At 45.9% G+C, this 14,718-nt stretch overlaps 1 protein-coding gene and 1 long non-coding RNA gene across 2 annotated transcripts in view; both read left to right on the top strand.

Moving 5' to 3' along the window:
* COL26A1 (collagen type XXVI alpha 1 chain) overlaps positions 1-14,718 on the top strand; it is a 799,303-nt gene that overhangs the window by 163,459 nt on the left and 621,126 nt on the right. The window lies entirely within an intron of this gene.
* Positions 7,334-8,571, top strand: LOC141078079 (uncharacterized). The gene is made up of 2 exons (XR_012227649.1): positions 7,334-7,506; positions 8,332-8,571. It is a non-coding gene; the product is annotated as an uncharacterized lncRNA (long non-coding RNA).

The following is a 14,718-nucleotide window of genomic DNA, read 5'->3' on the forward strand; positions in this document are numbered from 1 at the left end:
TCTGGCTCCACTTCATTTCCTCTTTCTCTTGCTGTCGGGGCACCTCAGGGCTCAGTCCTTGGCCCCCTTCTCTTCTCTCTCTACACAGCCCCAATTGGACAGACCATCAGCAGATTTGGCTTTCGGTACCATCTTTATGCTGATGACACACAACTATATACATCTTCCCCCGACCATACACCCTCTGTACTACAGAACGCCAGTGACTGTCTGTCCGCAGTCTCCAATATCATGTCCACTCTCTATCTGAAACTCAACCTCTCCAAAACTGAACTTCTTCTGCTCCCACCATCTACTAACCTCCCTAAATCTAACATTTCCCTCTCCATGGGTGGTACCACAATAACACCCCGGCAGCAGGCGCGCTGTCTGGGTGTTATGTTTGTCACCAATCTCTCCTTCACATCACATATACAATCTCTTGCCCGCTCTTGCCGCTTACACCTAAAGAACATCTCTAGAATCCGCCCTTTTCTCACCATGGAAGCAACAACAAAACCCCTCACTGTAGCATTGATCCACTCCCACCTGGATTACTGCAACTCTCTATTAATTGGCCTCCCCATCACTCGACTATCCCCTCTCCAGTCCATACTTAAAGCAGCAGCCAGGGTTGTCCATCTGGCCAATCGGAACTTGGACGTGTCCGCTCTTCGTCAGTCATTACACTGGCTGCCCATTCATTACAGGATCCAATTCAAAGTTCTTGTTCTCACCCACAAAGCTCTCCACGGTGCGGCACCCCCCCACCTCTCTTCCCTCATTTCTGTCTATCGGCCTAGCCGATAGCTGCGCTCTGCAAACGACTTTCGAATAACCTCTGCACTAATCCGTACCTCCCACTCCTGACTCCAAGACTTCTCCCGTGCTGCTCCTATCCTCTGGAATGCTGTGCCCCAAGAAATTAGGACTAACCACAATTTGCATAGTTTTAGGCGCTCCGTCAAAACACATTTGTTCAGAGCGGCTTATCACGTTCACTAATCAAAGTCATTCTATGTGTAAGTGTGCGTGTATAGCCCATTCACTATCTCCATCCATACTTCACTCCCTCAAGATGGCTGGACCTTCATTGTAAATATACAATTGTAAATACACACCTGTACTTTGTATCTCCTTCACCTCATTGTAGATTTTAAGCTCTCATGAGCAGGGTCGTCTTATTTCGTCTTATTTTGCTTTAATTATTGTATTATTAACGTTGTTACTTATGACTTGTGTTTTGAAACTGTTAAACTGTAAAGCGCTGTGGAATATGTTGGCGCTATATAAATAAAGATTATTATTATTATTATTAAAAAAACAACATTTTTTCATAAGGTGGTACTGCACAGTACTTTTACTACTACTGTACAAGAAATCATATTAATATTTCACATTGCTCTATCATGAGGTGGAAGATCTAAACAAGTAATCTCCAATATACAGCACCCAGAGTTTGTGAAGGGGAGGATGTGGTACATTGTGTTTGACATCCAGCTGAAAAGAATATTTGGGAGGACATTAAGAGCAGTAGTCAGCTGCTCTAAACCAATCACCACCAGTGGATGTGTTTTCAGTAATTCAGACCAGTCTACAAAATAGCTTTCAACCATCCCAGATTTAATTTTTCCCTTTATTTGATGCGATTTTGGTGCAGATGTACTGCAAAACAGTTTTAAATGCTTTTTCAATTGTGCAGAAAAAATTTGATTCTGTGCTTAAAAATGAAACAGCATTTTTTTCATGCATTGTTTTCAAAAGAAGCCTAAAGAAATGGCCGGAGTGAGCCTCCCAACCCCCTGGAGGAGGCGTGGGCGGAGGCCAACATGATGGGGGGTTGGAAGTTAGTGAGGGAAGGGGAAGGGTTAAAGGGGAGGGGGAGCTAAGGGGTATTTAAGGCAGGGTCTGGGGGGTGCCCGCCCTCTGTTCCTGCTTTCCCAGCTCCTGAACAGTCCCACAACTTACCGGGATGTCGGGAGTGGACCAGGCCCTGGACAGACTGCGGGCGGCGGCGGCAGGGCAGCCTCCTGGCTGGCTGGAGGCGCAGGTGGCCGGCCTGCTTCAACGAGAGCGGCTGTCCCCCGACACCGCTCCCCGAGCCTCGCGTCACTGTCGGAGCCCCTCCCGGGACCCTCCAGGCCGTGCGACGCTGCCTTCCCCGTCCGGGGGTGTGCAGCCTGGGAGGAATCCTACCACGCGGCGAGGCCCTGCGGCAGCGTCCGGACCTTCGCCCCGGGGCAGGAAGGGGGCGGGGCCGGCGCACGCCCGACTTCCGGCAGCACCAGGTCCTTCGGGGGGCCACGGCGGTGGTGGACGTGCCGCGCCGGCCTGCCTCAGCGGGCGCTTCGGCCGTGGGCAGAGTGGCGGCCTGCCAGGCGGCAGGGCCGAGCCGAGTCGCATCCCCCAGCGGTGGGGGGTATCTTGCTGGAACGGGGGGGTGCTGCTGCGGTGCCCCTGCAGCGGCGCTTGCCTCTGACCCCCCGAGAATGTGCCACAGCCCCATGGCTGCAGCGGGACCGGAGGGCAGCCCGGCGGAGTCGGTGCCGGCTGCCAGAAGATTGGAGCGGAGGACACTGTCGGGCTCCCAGTTGCCGTGGGGGGCCCTGAGCGACCGGGTGCCTCGCGATGGCTTGGCTGAATTGACTCTCAGCGGGGGGAGGCAGGAGCCTTCATTTGTGGGGGTGCCGCGGCCCAGTTCCGTCGGGGGGTTCAGGCCTCCCACCCCGGCTCAGTCTGCAGGCGTGTTCGGGCCGCAACAACGAGGCGGTGAGTTCGCCGCCGGGAAGAGCGAGGTCCATGAGGCGTCTGGGGATCCAGGATTTCCGGCTGGAGGGCACACAGCCCCCTCGCAGCCCGGTGAGTATGCGTCTATGTCCCCTGTTTTTCACCCGCTTTTGTCTTCGTCAGTGGTGGTAGGGGGCCCCTTAGCAGAGTCCGGGGGCGGTGGGGTTGAGGCTGGTCTGAGCAGTTCAGGGTCGGCCGGGGAGTATGTGATATGTTGGCGGATGTGCGCAGCTTGCTTTTACGTTTGGAGCGGGGTTTTGTTGGGTCGTCACCGGTAGCAGCGTGGGTTGGGCCACAGGGTGGTAGGTTGGCGGGTCAGGGCGCGGCCGCGTCGGGCCCTTGTGTTGGCACGCCGGTGTCAGTGTCGGTGCAAACCGAGAAGGAAAAGGAGTGTCGTGTGCATCTGGATGATCGGGCGCATGGCGAGGTGTATGTGTGTTTTGAGGGTTCGTTGGGGGCCCATCTGAAAAAGGAGGTGAAAGAGCGGATTTGGAAGGATGAATATGTGGAAATATTTTCGCTATTGCTTCTTGAGAAGTTTAATTTGGACAAAAGTAAGAAAGAGGATAGCAAAAAGGTAGAGGAGGAAAAGCGGAGGTGGCGCTTGATTCCTCAGACATTTGTAAATTGGCAGCAGGCGTTTGCCATTTTGGCGAGTGTTATCGGGGAACAGGCCCCTGATAATTGCTCCGCGTTATTTTGCTATTTGGATGCTATCGGGGAGGCTTATAGAGTTTACGGGGGTCAGGCGTGGCTGCGGTATGACGAGCAGTTTCGTCAGAGGAAAGCTGTGCGTCCGGCTATCCGCTGGGACCAAAAAGACATTGGCTTGTGGATGCGTGTGATAGCGCAAAATAAGTCTGGGAGTTCCTTTCTTGGGGGGGCTGGAAACACCAGCCAGAATAGCGGCACTGCTGGTTCTACGAGTGGTGGGGGTCAAGGGCAGTCGGGAACGCACAAGGCGGGTGTGTGCTGGCAGTTTAATGACGGGCAGTGTAAGTTTGGGGCCAACTGTAAATTCAAACACCTCTGTTCAAACTGCAACGGTACTTCACACGGGGCTTCAAAGTGTTTCAAGAAAGGGAAGTCCAAATCGGGTGGGGGTAATTCGCAAGGGGGAGACTCCAGTGAATCTGGAAAGGATGGTCCCCTATCTAAATAGATATCCTGATAGGGTAAGAGCAGGGTTGTTGTATTCTGGTTTTCAGGAGGGTTTTCGGATTCCGGGTCCTCCGTTTGAAATCCCGTTTGTTTTAAAAAATTTGCGCTCTGCTTTGGAGCATCCGTCAGTTGTTTCGGAGAAGATCCAGAAAGAAGTTTCATTGGGGCGCATGGCGGGCCCTTTCGTGTCCCCTCCTTTTCCGAATCTGGTCGTTTCCCCGTTGGGGGTGGTTCCGAAGAAGGAGCCCAATAAGTTTCGGCTCATTCAGCATTTGTCTTACCCACGGGGGAGGTCGGTTAACGACGGTATTGATCCGGAGATTTGTTCAGTGGTATACTCTTCATTTGATGAAGCAGCGAGTTGGGTCCGGAAATGTGGTCGCGGGGCCCTTATGGCTAAGACTGATGTTGAGTCCGCTTTTCGTTTGCTTCCGGTTCACCCAGACAGCGTGAGGTTGTTGGGCTGTTTCTGGGAAGACAGGTTTTTTGTAGATAGGTGTTTACCTATGGGTTGTTCCTTGTCTTGTGCGTATTTTGAGGCTTTTAGTTCTTTTCTTGAGTGGGTCGTGTGCGACGTCTCTGGTTGTGATTCGATAGTTCATTATTTGGACGATTTCTTGTGCATTGGCCCAGCGGATTTTTCACGTTGTCTCAGGATTTTGAAAGCGATTGAGTGGGTGGCGGATCGGTTCGGGGTTCCGCTGGCGCCCGGAAAAACTGAGGGCCCCAGTACGTGTTTGCGTTTTCTGGGGATCGTCTTCGATACTGTTGAATGGGAATTTCGGTTGCCGGAGGACAAGCTTGATGATTTGAGGTCTGAGGTGGTTCGCGCACGTCGGTTGCGGAAAATGTCGTTGCGGGACCTTCAGTCGCTGTTGGGAAAGCTTAACTTCGCTTGTTGGGTGATGCCGATGGGTCGAGTTTTTTCACGTAGGCTGGCTAGCGCTACTTCGGGGGTTCGGGCTCCTCATCATTTTGTGAGATTGTCGGCGGAGCTCAGGGCCGATTTGGTGGTTTGGGAGTCCTTTTTGGAGAAGTACAATGGTCGTTCGTTGGTAATGGCTGATGTGGTTTGTAACGATGCTTTGGATTTGTTTACGGATGCGGCAGGCGGATTCGGTTTTGGTGCTTGTTTGGGAGGGCAATGGTGCGCCGCTCAGTGGCCTGCTGCTTGGGTTTCGGCGGGGTTGATGCGTAACATCACGTTGTTGGAGATTTTTCCGATTCTGGTGGCTGTTCATTTGTGGGGTCAGGAGTTTCGGAATCGGCGCGTTCGTTTCAATTGCGACAACATGGGGGTTGTGAGCGCGATTAATGGTCTTACTGCATCGTCCCCTCCAGTGGTCAGAGTTTTGCAGAAGTTGGTGCTAGCATGTTTGTCTTTGAATGCGCATGTGACGGCGACACATGTGCCTGGGGTGAAGAACGAGATAGCTGACTCTCTCTCTCGCTTACAGTGGGATCGTTTTCGTTCCTTGGCCCCGGAGGCAGAGTTCGAGGGTCTGATTTGTCCGGAAGAATTGTGGAGGGTGGCTTACGAGCCGCGGAGTCACTGATCGTATCGTCTTTGGCACCAAAAACCTGGGAGGCCTACCGGAATGTGTGGTGTACGTGGGAAGAGGTCCTTACGGCTGGCTCCACCAGTGGGGCCAGGCTTGAGCAAGAGGGTCTGTTGTTGTCATGGTTGGGGCAGGGCGCAAACGAAGGTTGGTCTCGGGAAAAGGTGACACGTTTGTTGGCCGGATTGTCTTTCGGTTTTCGGTTGCGCGGGTACAGGGATTTGACGAAAACGTTTTTGGTTAGACAGGCGGTGAAAGGTTTTCACCGTTTTCGGGGGGGGGGGTGATTTAAGGCGGCCCGTGTCGTTTAATATGCTTGAGCAATTGCGACTGGTTCTGGGATCGGTATGCGCAGATGGTTATGAGGTTGCGTTGTTTCGTCTGGCTTTTTCCTTTGCATTTTTTGGGGCACTGCGGATTGGGGAACTCGTGTCTCACAATAAAGAGTCTGTGGGCGGTTTGTTAGCCAGGGATGTGACTTTGACCTCTCAGGGCGTCGAATTTTGGCTACGTAGGTCAAAAACGGACCAGTCTGGGAAAGGCCGTCGAGTTGTGTTGGGGGTTGTCTCTGGTTCCGGAATGTGCCCGGCTCAGTGTTTGCGTAGATTTTGGGACCTTCGTCCTAGTCTGTGCGGATCTTTGTTGTGTCACGCAGACGGTGGAAGTCTGTCTCGATATCAGTTTGGTGCAGTGTTTAAGAAGTCAATTCGGTGTTTGGGATTGGATGATTCTAGGTTTGCTTCGCATTCTTTTCGGATTGGTGCGGCGATTGAGGCAGCTGAGCGTGGTTTGGGTCCCTCTTTCATACAGCGCATCGGCGGGTGGAGGTCTAATCGTTATCGTAGTTATGTTCGGCCTTCAGGTGTGCAGAGGTGTGCCCGGTTGGTGTGGTCCATGGGGTAGTTTAATATTACAAGTATTGGAGCGTTTTCTTTGCGATATGTTTCTGTGAGTGTCATTTTGTGTTTCAGGTACGGAACCGCTGCTGGTCTGGATATTTGGTCACTCCTTTGTTTACTGGGGTGCGGTGAGAGCTGATGTCAGGACCGACGGCAGACAGTTGGGAATTTCCAGATCGGTGGCGGTGGTGCGGTGGATCGGTTTTAGGGGCCTGGTGTGGCGTCGGGTGTTGCCGGAAATTCACGAGTGTGTTCGGTTGGACCGGGCACCAGATGTTCTCGTTATTCATGCTGGGGGTAATGATCTGGCTGTCCGTCCCTTCCGGGAGTTGATCAAGGACATCAAGCAAGATTGTTTGCGGTTGTGGGTGACTTATCGGGAAGTCACGATTGTGCCTATGTCGAGGCATTATACACGAGCATAAAGCATGACAGGTATTTCGGCTGTAGAGTATTTTTTGGATTTGTTCTCAACAGGGCACAGGGGACATGATACCTTTGTTTTGGATCTTTTGAGGGAAGTACTTGAAAAAAACTATTTCATTTTTGATAGAGTTTTTTATAGGCAAGTCTCGGGTACCGCTATGGGTGCCAGATGTGCACCATCGTATGCGAATCTGTACATGGGATGGTGGGAAAATACTCAAGTGCGGACAAAATCAGCCTTCCAGTGCCATGTGCATGGATGGTACCGCTTTATTGATGATATCCTCATCCTATGGACAGGCTCAAGGATAGAATTTGATTCTTTTGTTGAGGAACTTAATAACAACAGCTGGAATATACGTATAACCTCCTGTGTTTCCAACAGCTCGGTGAATTTCCTTGACTTGAAAGTTATGATTCAAGATAATAAGATAAACACGACACTTCATCGGAAGAGTACAGCGACGAATAACTTTCTTCATTACAAGAGTTTTCACCCAGCCCACCTGTGTAATGGGATCCCGAAGGGACAGTTCTTACGATTAAGGAGGAACTGCAGTCGGCTGGAGGATTTCCAAAAAGAATCTCGTGCTCTAATGGAGCGTTTCCTGGAACGTGGTTATCCACGAAATACGGTGTCTAGAGCGTATCAATATTCAAGGAACTGCACGAGAGAAGACACCCTGAGACCTAGGGTGAGAACTAATCCAAGCACAATAAATTTAATAACCAAATTTAATAATCAATGGGGTGATATTTATAGAATTTTGAACAACAATTGGGATATTCTTTGTAGTGAGAATAAACTAAAGAATTTTATCTCTGAGAGGCCTAGGATGATAGCAAGGAGAGCAACAAACCTTAAGGACTACCTTACGAATAGCCATTTCAGACGTTCCAAAACCAAAATCAGATGTGGTAATTCCAACAAGGGATCATTCCCTTGTAGTAATTGTACAGTATGCCCACTGATGATTGCGACTAGGGGGCTTTCAATACCAGGTATACCTATACAGGTCCAGTCTAGGGCATATTTCAATTATCGTTCGCGCAATTTGGTCTATGCACTGGTTTGTGGTTGTAATAAGGTGTATGTGGGTCAAACCACACAAGAGTTGCGCAGGAGAGTTCAACAACATCTCTCTAATATAGCCACGGCTAGAGTTGATAAAACTAAAGGAAAACAGATCACGTTTGTGGCAGCTCATTTTTTGGAATGTCATGGTGGTAGTCCAAAGTCCCTTCGAGTCATGGGGCTGGAAGGAGTTCAGACAAGCATCAGGGGAGGTAAAATTACAAATGAGCTATTGAGGCGTGAAGCCAGATGGATCTTTGAACTCAAAAGCTTGGCTCCAGGGGGTTTAAATGCAGAGCTTCTGTATACAGGGTTCTACAAAGAGAGTTAACTTACTATCTTCTTATCTCCTTTGATGACCAGTCTACAGTTGGTCTAGATACACTGATTCCTCCCGTGAACCCCCAGCCCCATGACGTTTTCTTTTCTTTTGTTTTGTCCATAGGGCTCTAGGACTGGGATCCAAATCTGGGAGAATACCTTCTGAAAGATACGTGATGATGAAGTTGATTGGGATAGAACAACCACCAATTCGTTACATCTTGGATAATATTTGGACACTTAAGACTAATTATCTTGTGATGATTATGTTTCTTATTGATGGTACACAAGTTGTGGTCTAGTCCTTGTATTATATTGGAACTTCATATGGATGTACCTTTGATACTAAAATAACTCATGTTCATGTCTGACTCAAATGCTCTGTGTCTTAATATGTTGGTCATCAACATCTGCAGGAGAATTTCGTGCAGATGGTTAGCTTCTTCAGGATTAGCTAAGTAACCCTGTTAAGTCTATATCTATATGGCGTGATATCAGAGCCTGGTTTCTGAGTGACTTAAAATATAGGAGGGTGCTTGATTTCATCAAGATAAATTATGAACACATAAACACGTAGACTTCACAATTATATCTGATTTGAATAACCTGGTGACTATATATGATTTTCCCTATATTTTCGTGGAGCTTCTAGCAAGGGCTACTGGGTCTGGGTGTTATGTTGTGTGAACAGATATATTTTTACTGTCATGTTGTGCCAGTGTCTAGACCACTTTTTGACACATTATGTTGTGGTTGTATTCACACTATGCGTCATCTTATGGTAGCGCTTTCAGCGCATTAAGCCGTGGTGCAAGTAAGGGCCATTAAATCTGGGTGTCATTATAATGAGTGAACAGATATATATTTTTACTGTTATGCTGTGCCGGTGTCAAGACCACTTTTTGACACATTAAATTGTGGCTGTATTTACACTATGCGTCATCTTATGGTAGCGCTTTTTGCGCATTAAGCCGTGGTGCTAGCAAGGGTTACTAAATCTGGATATCGTTATATTGAGTGAACAGATATATTTTCACTGTCATGCTGTGTCAGTGTATAGACCATTTCTTGACACATTATATTGTGGCTGTATTCACACTATGCGTCATCTTATGGTAGCGCCTTTAGCGCATTAAGCCGTGGTGCCAGCAAGGGTTATTAAATCTGGATATTGAGTGAATAGATATATTTTTATTGTCATGCTGTGCCAGTGTATAGACCACTTCTTGACACATTATATTGCGGCTGCATTCACACTATGCGTCATTTTATGGTAGCGCTTTTAGCGCATTAAGCGGTGGTGCTAGTAAGTGCTATTAAATCTGGGTGTCGTAATATTGAGTGAACAGATATATTTTTACTGCCATACTGTGCCAGTGTTTAGACCATTCTTTGACACATTACACTCTGGCTGTATTCACACTATGCGTCATCTTATGGTAGCACTTTTAGCACACTAAACCGTGGTGCTAGCAAGGGCTGTTAGATCTGGGGCTCGTTATTTTGAGTGAACAGATATATTTTTACTGTCATGCTGCGTCAGTGTCAAGATCACTTTTTTGACACATTACATTGTGGCCGGATTCACACTATGCGTCATCTTATGGTAGCGCTTTTAGCGCATTAAGCCATGGTGTTAGCAAGGGTTATTAAATCTGGGTGTCGTTGTATTGAGTGAACAGATATATTTTGTGGCTGTATTCACATTATGCGTCATCTTATGGTGGCGCTTTTAGCGCATTATATTGAGTGCACAGATAAAGTTTATTATTACTGTTATGTTGTGCCAGTGTCCAGATTATTTTTTGACACATCAAATTGTGACCTTATTCACACTATGCGTCATCTTATGGTAGCGCTTTTAGCGCATTATATTGAGTGCACAGATAAAGTTTATTATTGCTGTTATGTTGTGCCAGTGTCCAGATTGTTTTTTGACACATCAAACTGTGGCCGTGTTCACACTATGCGTCACCTTATGTTTTGGTGCTTGTGCTTGAATGTATTGATGTGATATATGATCTTAATATAAGCTCCTGCACACGGATGGGAGCAGGACGCTGTTTCATTAAACTCAGATCCGATCTACCTTTCTCCCCCACTCTGAAACTCAGCTGGTAAGAGTGATTACTAATTGGATAGGTATATAAAGGACTTCAACAGAACATCACACTGACCTTGAGAAAGACACATCACTGTGTCGATACGCGTGGGTTTGGGGGTCCCATGTAACCTACCCGGTAGCTTGTTCATCTTCAGAAACCAGGTGATATCACGCTAGGGAAAGGGACTTATTAATGTATGTTTATTTGTGTTGGCAACATGATAAGCATTCAATTTTCTGTCCATGGTATATGTAGAATTTCTATGTAACCATAGTAGTTATTGATAATATGGTATTTTTTTGATTTGAGGTCATGATTGTCATAACAATTGATTTGATAGACCCTAGGTTATGGTAACTGGCAGATACCTGGCATTATACTGTATGGTTGGTCTTGGGACCCATAGCATTTAACTATTTATTAAAATGACCCATTGTCTTTGTTTTGTTATCAATGTCTGGTTGTTCAGACTTTTTAATTGTTTTTAACCACAAAGTGTCTGTTTGTTGTGTCCATTAATAAAATTGATACTTTTTTCATATCTTTGTGGTGATCCCTATTTGTGTGCATATACTTTTCCCTTTTCATGTGGTCGGAGATCGTGCCACGCAGGTGTTGGCGGTCCATGAGATCGTTGGAAAAGGTCAACCGGGCCAGGATCAAGGTCAACAGAGCGGTGTCCGCTTTTATAGTTAAAAACGGGGGAGTTGCCGTGCGACATTTTGATTTGGAGAAGGGTGAGGGCGATTACTGGTTGGCGGACGGGATTCACTTGAATGCAGTGGGTTCCGATATTTGGGCCCTTGCCCTTCAGAAGGGTATAGAGAAGGCTGTCGCTTGGCAGGTTGTGGGGGTCTCGGGTCATTGAGGTGTTCAAAGGCCCCTCGTTGTGGAGGTTTTGGGGGAGGGGGAGTCCTTGAAGTCGGTGGAAATTGGTTTTGGAGACTCTGTGGGTAGGGTCTCCTTCGTTTAAAGGTATGCTGGTCGTGATCTGGTGAAAGGTGGATGTGGAGTTTTCCGTCGGAAGAGGGCGGATCCCCAAGGAGTTTGTGGACAACATCTATTGGTGTGCTGGTGCTCCCGAGCCTGTGGGGTAACGGCTGGGAGCAAATGGTCGGGGGTTGTTCACAATATTCAGACTATTTCACCACGATCTTGTGGCTTCAAGGACTTCTCCTTCCAGGGTTAAATTCATTGTACTCATGGTGTTTATGATACAGTGTTTATTGTTTGTTTATTGTTATAATAAAAGGCTGCTGTGGCCATAAAATTCCAAAAGAAATACCGGTGTCTGTGTATTAGTGGGTGCCGAGGTGGGGGTGGTCATTTTATGGTCACGGTGGGGTTTTGGGGGTAAGTCAAGACGCTTGATATCCCCTTAGGAGGTAAATACTTGACAATACCAACATCAAGAGAAAAAGTGAACCAAAACCACAGTACATTAGCATCTTTAGACTCTATTCTTCTCTTAATATATCCTAGAACCGTTTGCCTTTTTTGCTGCTGCATCACACTGTTGACTCATGTACAGTCTGTGATCTATTAGCATACCCAAGTCTTTTTCACAAGTGCTGTTGCTTAGTTCAATTCTTACCATTCTGTAGATGTAATTGTTGTTTTTCTAGCCCAAATGTAGAATCTTACATTTCTCCCTGTTAAATACCATCCTATTAGTCGCTGCCCATTGTTCAAGCTTATCTAGATCCTTCTGAATCCATTCTATGTCTTCTGTAGTGTTAGCTATTCCTCCTAGCTTTGCATCATCTGCAAATTTAATTAGTTTACCTTCAGTTCTGTTATCTAGATCATTTATAAAAATGTTGAATACCACTGGGGCCAAGACAGAGCTTTGTGGTACCCCACTTGAAACACTTTTCCAATTGGATGTGCAATTATTTATTACAACTCTTTCAGTACGATCACTTAGCAAGTTATGAATCCACCTAACGGTACTCTTGTCAATCCCATACTTGGTCATTTTTGCAATAAGAATAGTATGAGATACTTTATCAAACGCTTTGCTAAAGTCAAGATATACTATATCTATCATATTTCTCTGATCCACCCAGTCAGGGATTCCATCATAGAAGGAAATAAGATTAGTCTGCCATGACTTGTTTGCTACAAATCCATGCTTGCTCTACTTAATTACTGTGTTCTTATCCAAGTACTTACATACATGCAGTTTAATCATTTGTTCAAAGATCTTTCCTGCTATAGAAGTAAGGCTCACTGGCCTGTAATTTCTTGGCTCCATATTCTTTCCTTTTTTGAAGAGAGAGAAAACATTTGCCCTTCTCCAATCTTCTGGGACTTCTGTTCTCCAGAATTGTTCAAAGATTCTGGCCTACCTTAGGATGTAATTCAAGTGGACCAGCAGATTTAAATTCACTTAAATTAGCCAAGTGTTTCCTTACCATCTCTCTGTTTATTGATAGTGTGGACTCTTTTATTCCTTTGATGGAACTGTGAAGATCAGTTGATGTTACAATTGTTTTCTTAGAGAACACAAATGCAAAATAGGAATTTAAAAGTTCTGCCTTCTCAACCTCATTTTTGACCAATTCACCCTTTTTGTCATACCCCAAAAATCATTTTTACTCCTTTCGCTCTTCCTTGTCACTTAGTTACTGGCTTTAGATCTTCTAACACTTGCCCTGCATTCCCTGCAGACAGCAGTAAGTTCATCCATCCTGGTCTCTTTAATTGCTTCCAATTCTTCCTCCTTACAATCTTAAAGTCTGAGTCTTCGCAGGTCTTCCTCCTCTTCTCATCCAAAATTCAAGGATAGTATGATCACTGCCTCCTAAATTCCCATCCACCTTTATTTCCTCAACAATTTCCTCCCTGTTGGTAAAAATTAGACCCGAAATTGCAGATCCTCTTGTTCTTTATTCTATCTTTTGAAAGATAAAGTTGTCAGCAAGAGAAGATAAGAATTTTCTGAACCCATTGTTTTTGCCTGAGAGAGATTCCCAACAAATACCTGGATAGTTAAAAACTCCCATGATCACCATGTCGTACTTTTTTGAGAACAGAGGCATCTGATGTAAAAGAGTTCATCCATATCTTCAGTCTGTCCAGGTAGCCTATAATAAATACCTACAATGGTGGCTTTTCTGTTCTTCTCTCCTTGTATTCCTACCCAAACAGTTTCTACAGAGCTACTAGTCTCTGATGCTTGGATCTCTGTGGAGATATATGTTTTCCTAACATACAATACAACACCTCCTCTCCTCTTGTTAATTTTGTTTCTAATAAATAAGTTGTAGCCTTCAAGGTTTGTATTCCAAATATGTGTATCATATAATCAAGTTTCAGTGATGCCTGTGACATCATATCTCTCGTCCTGTGTTTTGTTCTTTATTTCCACTTCTAATAGCAGGGTTCACAAAATAATTCTTTAGCCACATACTTTTTTCCTTGCTGTATATTTCCCATCCAATATTGTTGTAGTTTAAAGTTCTCCTGTTGAGTTTTGCAAGGCATCTACCAAATATGTGTTTTCCTGTTTTCATAAGATGCAAGCCTTCTCTAACAAGAAGTCCACCATACAGGTAATTCACCCCATGGTCAAGAAACCCATAACGTTGCTCATGGCACCATTGATGTAGCCAGTTTTTCACCTGTAGAATCCTGTTCAATCTCCTTGGTTCATATCCATCCACTGGGAGGATGTATGAGAAGACGAACTGCAGTCCCAGTTCCTTGACTTTCCGGCCTAGAGTATACACAGCTCTTTAATAAGTAGCTGCTCTTTTTAAAGGGACCAAAAGTAATTGGACAGTTGTCTTAAAAGCTCTTTCATGGGCTGCATGTTCTATTCCCTCATTATTCCATCATCAGTTAAGCAGATTAAAGGTCTGGAGATGATTGCAGGTGTTGCATTTGCATTTGGAGGCTGTTGCTGTGAACCCGCTACATGGGGTCAAAAGTGCTTTCAATGGAAGAGAAAATGAGTAATATGCTGAAACAAAGAAGAAGTTATATTCAGAGAAATAACAGAAAAGTTAGTAGTGGCCAAATCAACAGTTTGGTATATTCTGCAAAAAAAAAGTGCACTAGTGAGTTTGGGAATTCAAAAAGGTAAATGGTGGAAATTCACAGAATCCTTTCCATAGTGAAGAAAAAACAACATCCACCCAAGTGAAGTACACTCTTCAGGAAGTTGGTGTTTCAGTACCATGAAGAGAAGACTTCACAAAAGCAAATACAGAGGGTTCACCAAAGGCACAAATTACTCAGCCTTAAAAATAGAAAGGCCAGATTACACTTTTCCAAAAGACATCTAAAGAAGCCAGCCCTGTTCTAGAAAAGCATTCTTTGGACAGATGAAACTAAGATCAGCCTGCACCAGAATGATGGAAAGAAGAAACTATGGAAAAACCCTGAAATGACTCAAAATC

This window comes from Dendrobates tinctorius, unplaced genomic scaffold (assembly GCF_039654945.1).
Source record: "Dendrobates tinctorius isolate UK_male_01 unplaced genomic scaffold, ASM3965494v1 ptg000016l, whole genome shotgun sequence".
In the NCBI taxonomy this organism is placed as follows: domain Eukaryota; kingdom Metazoa; phylum Chordata; class Amphibia; order Anura; family Dendrobatidae; genus Dendrobates; species Dendrobates tinctorius.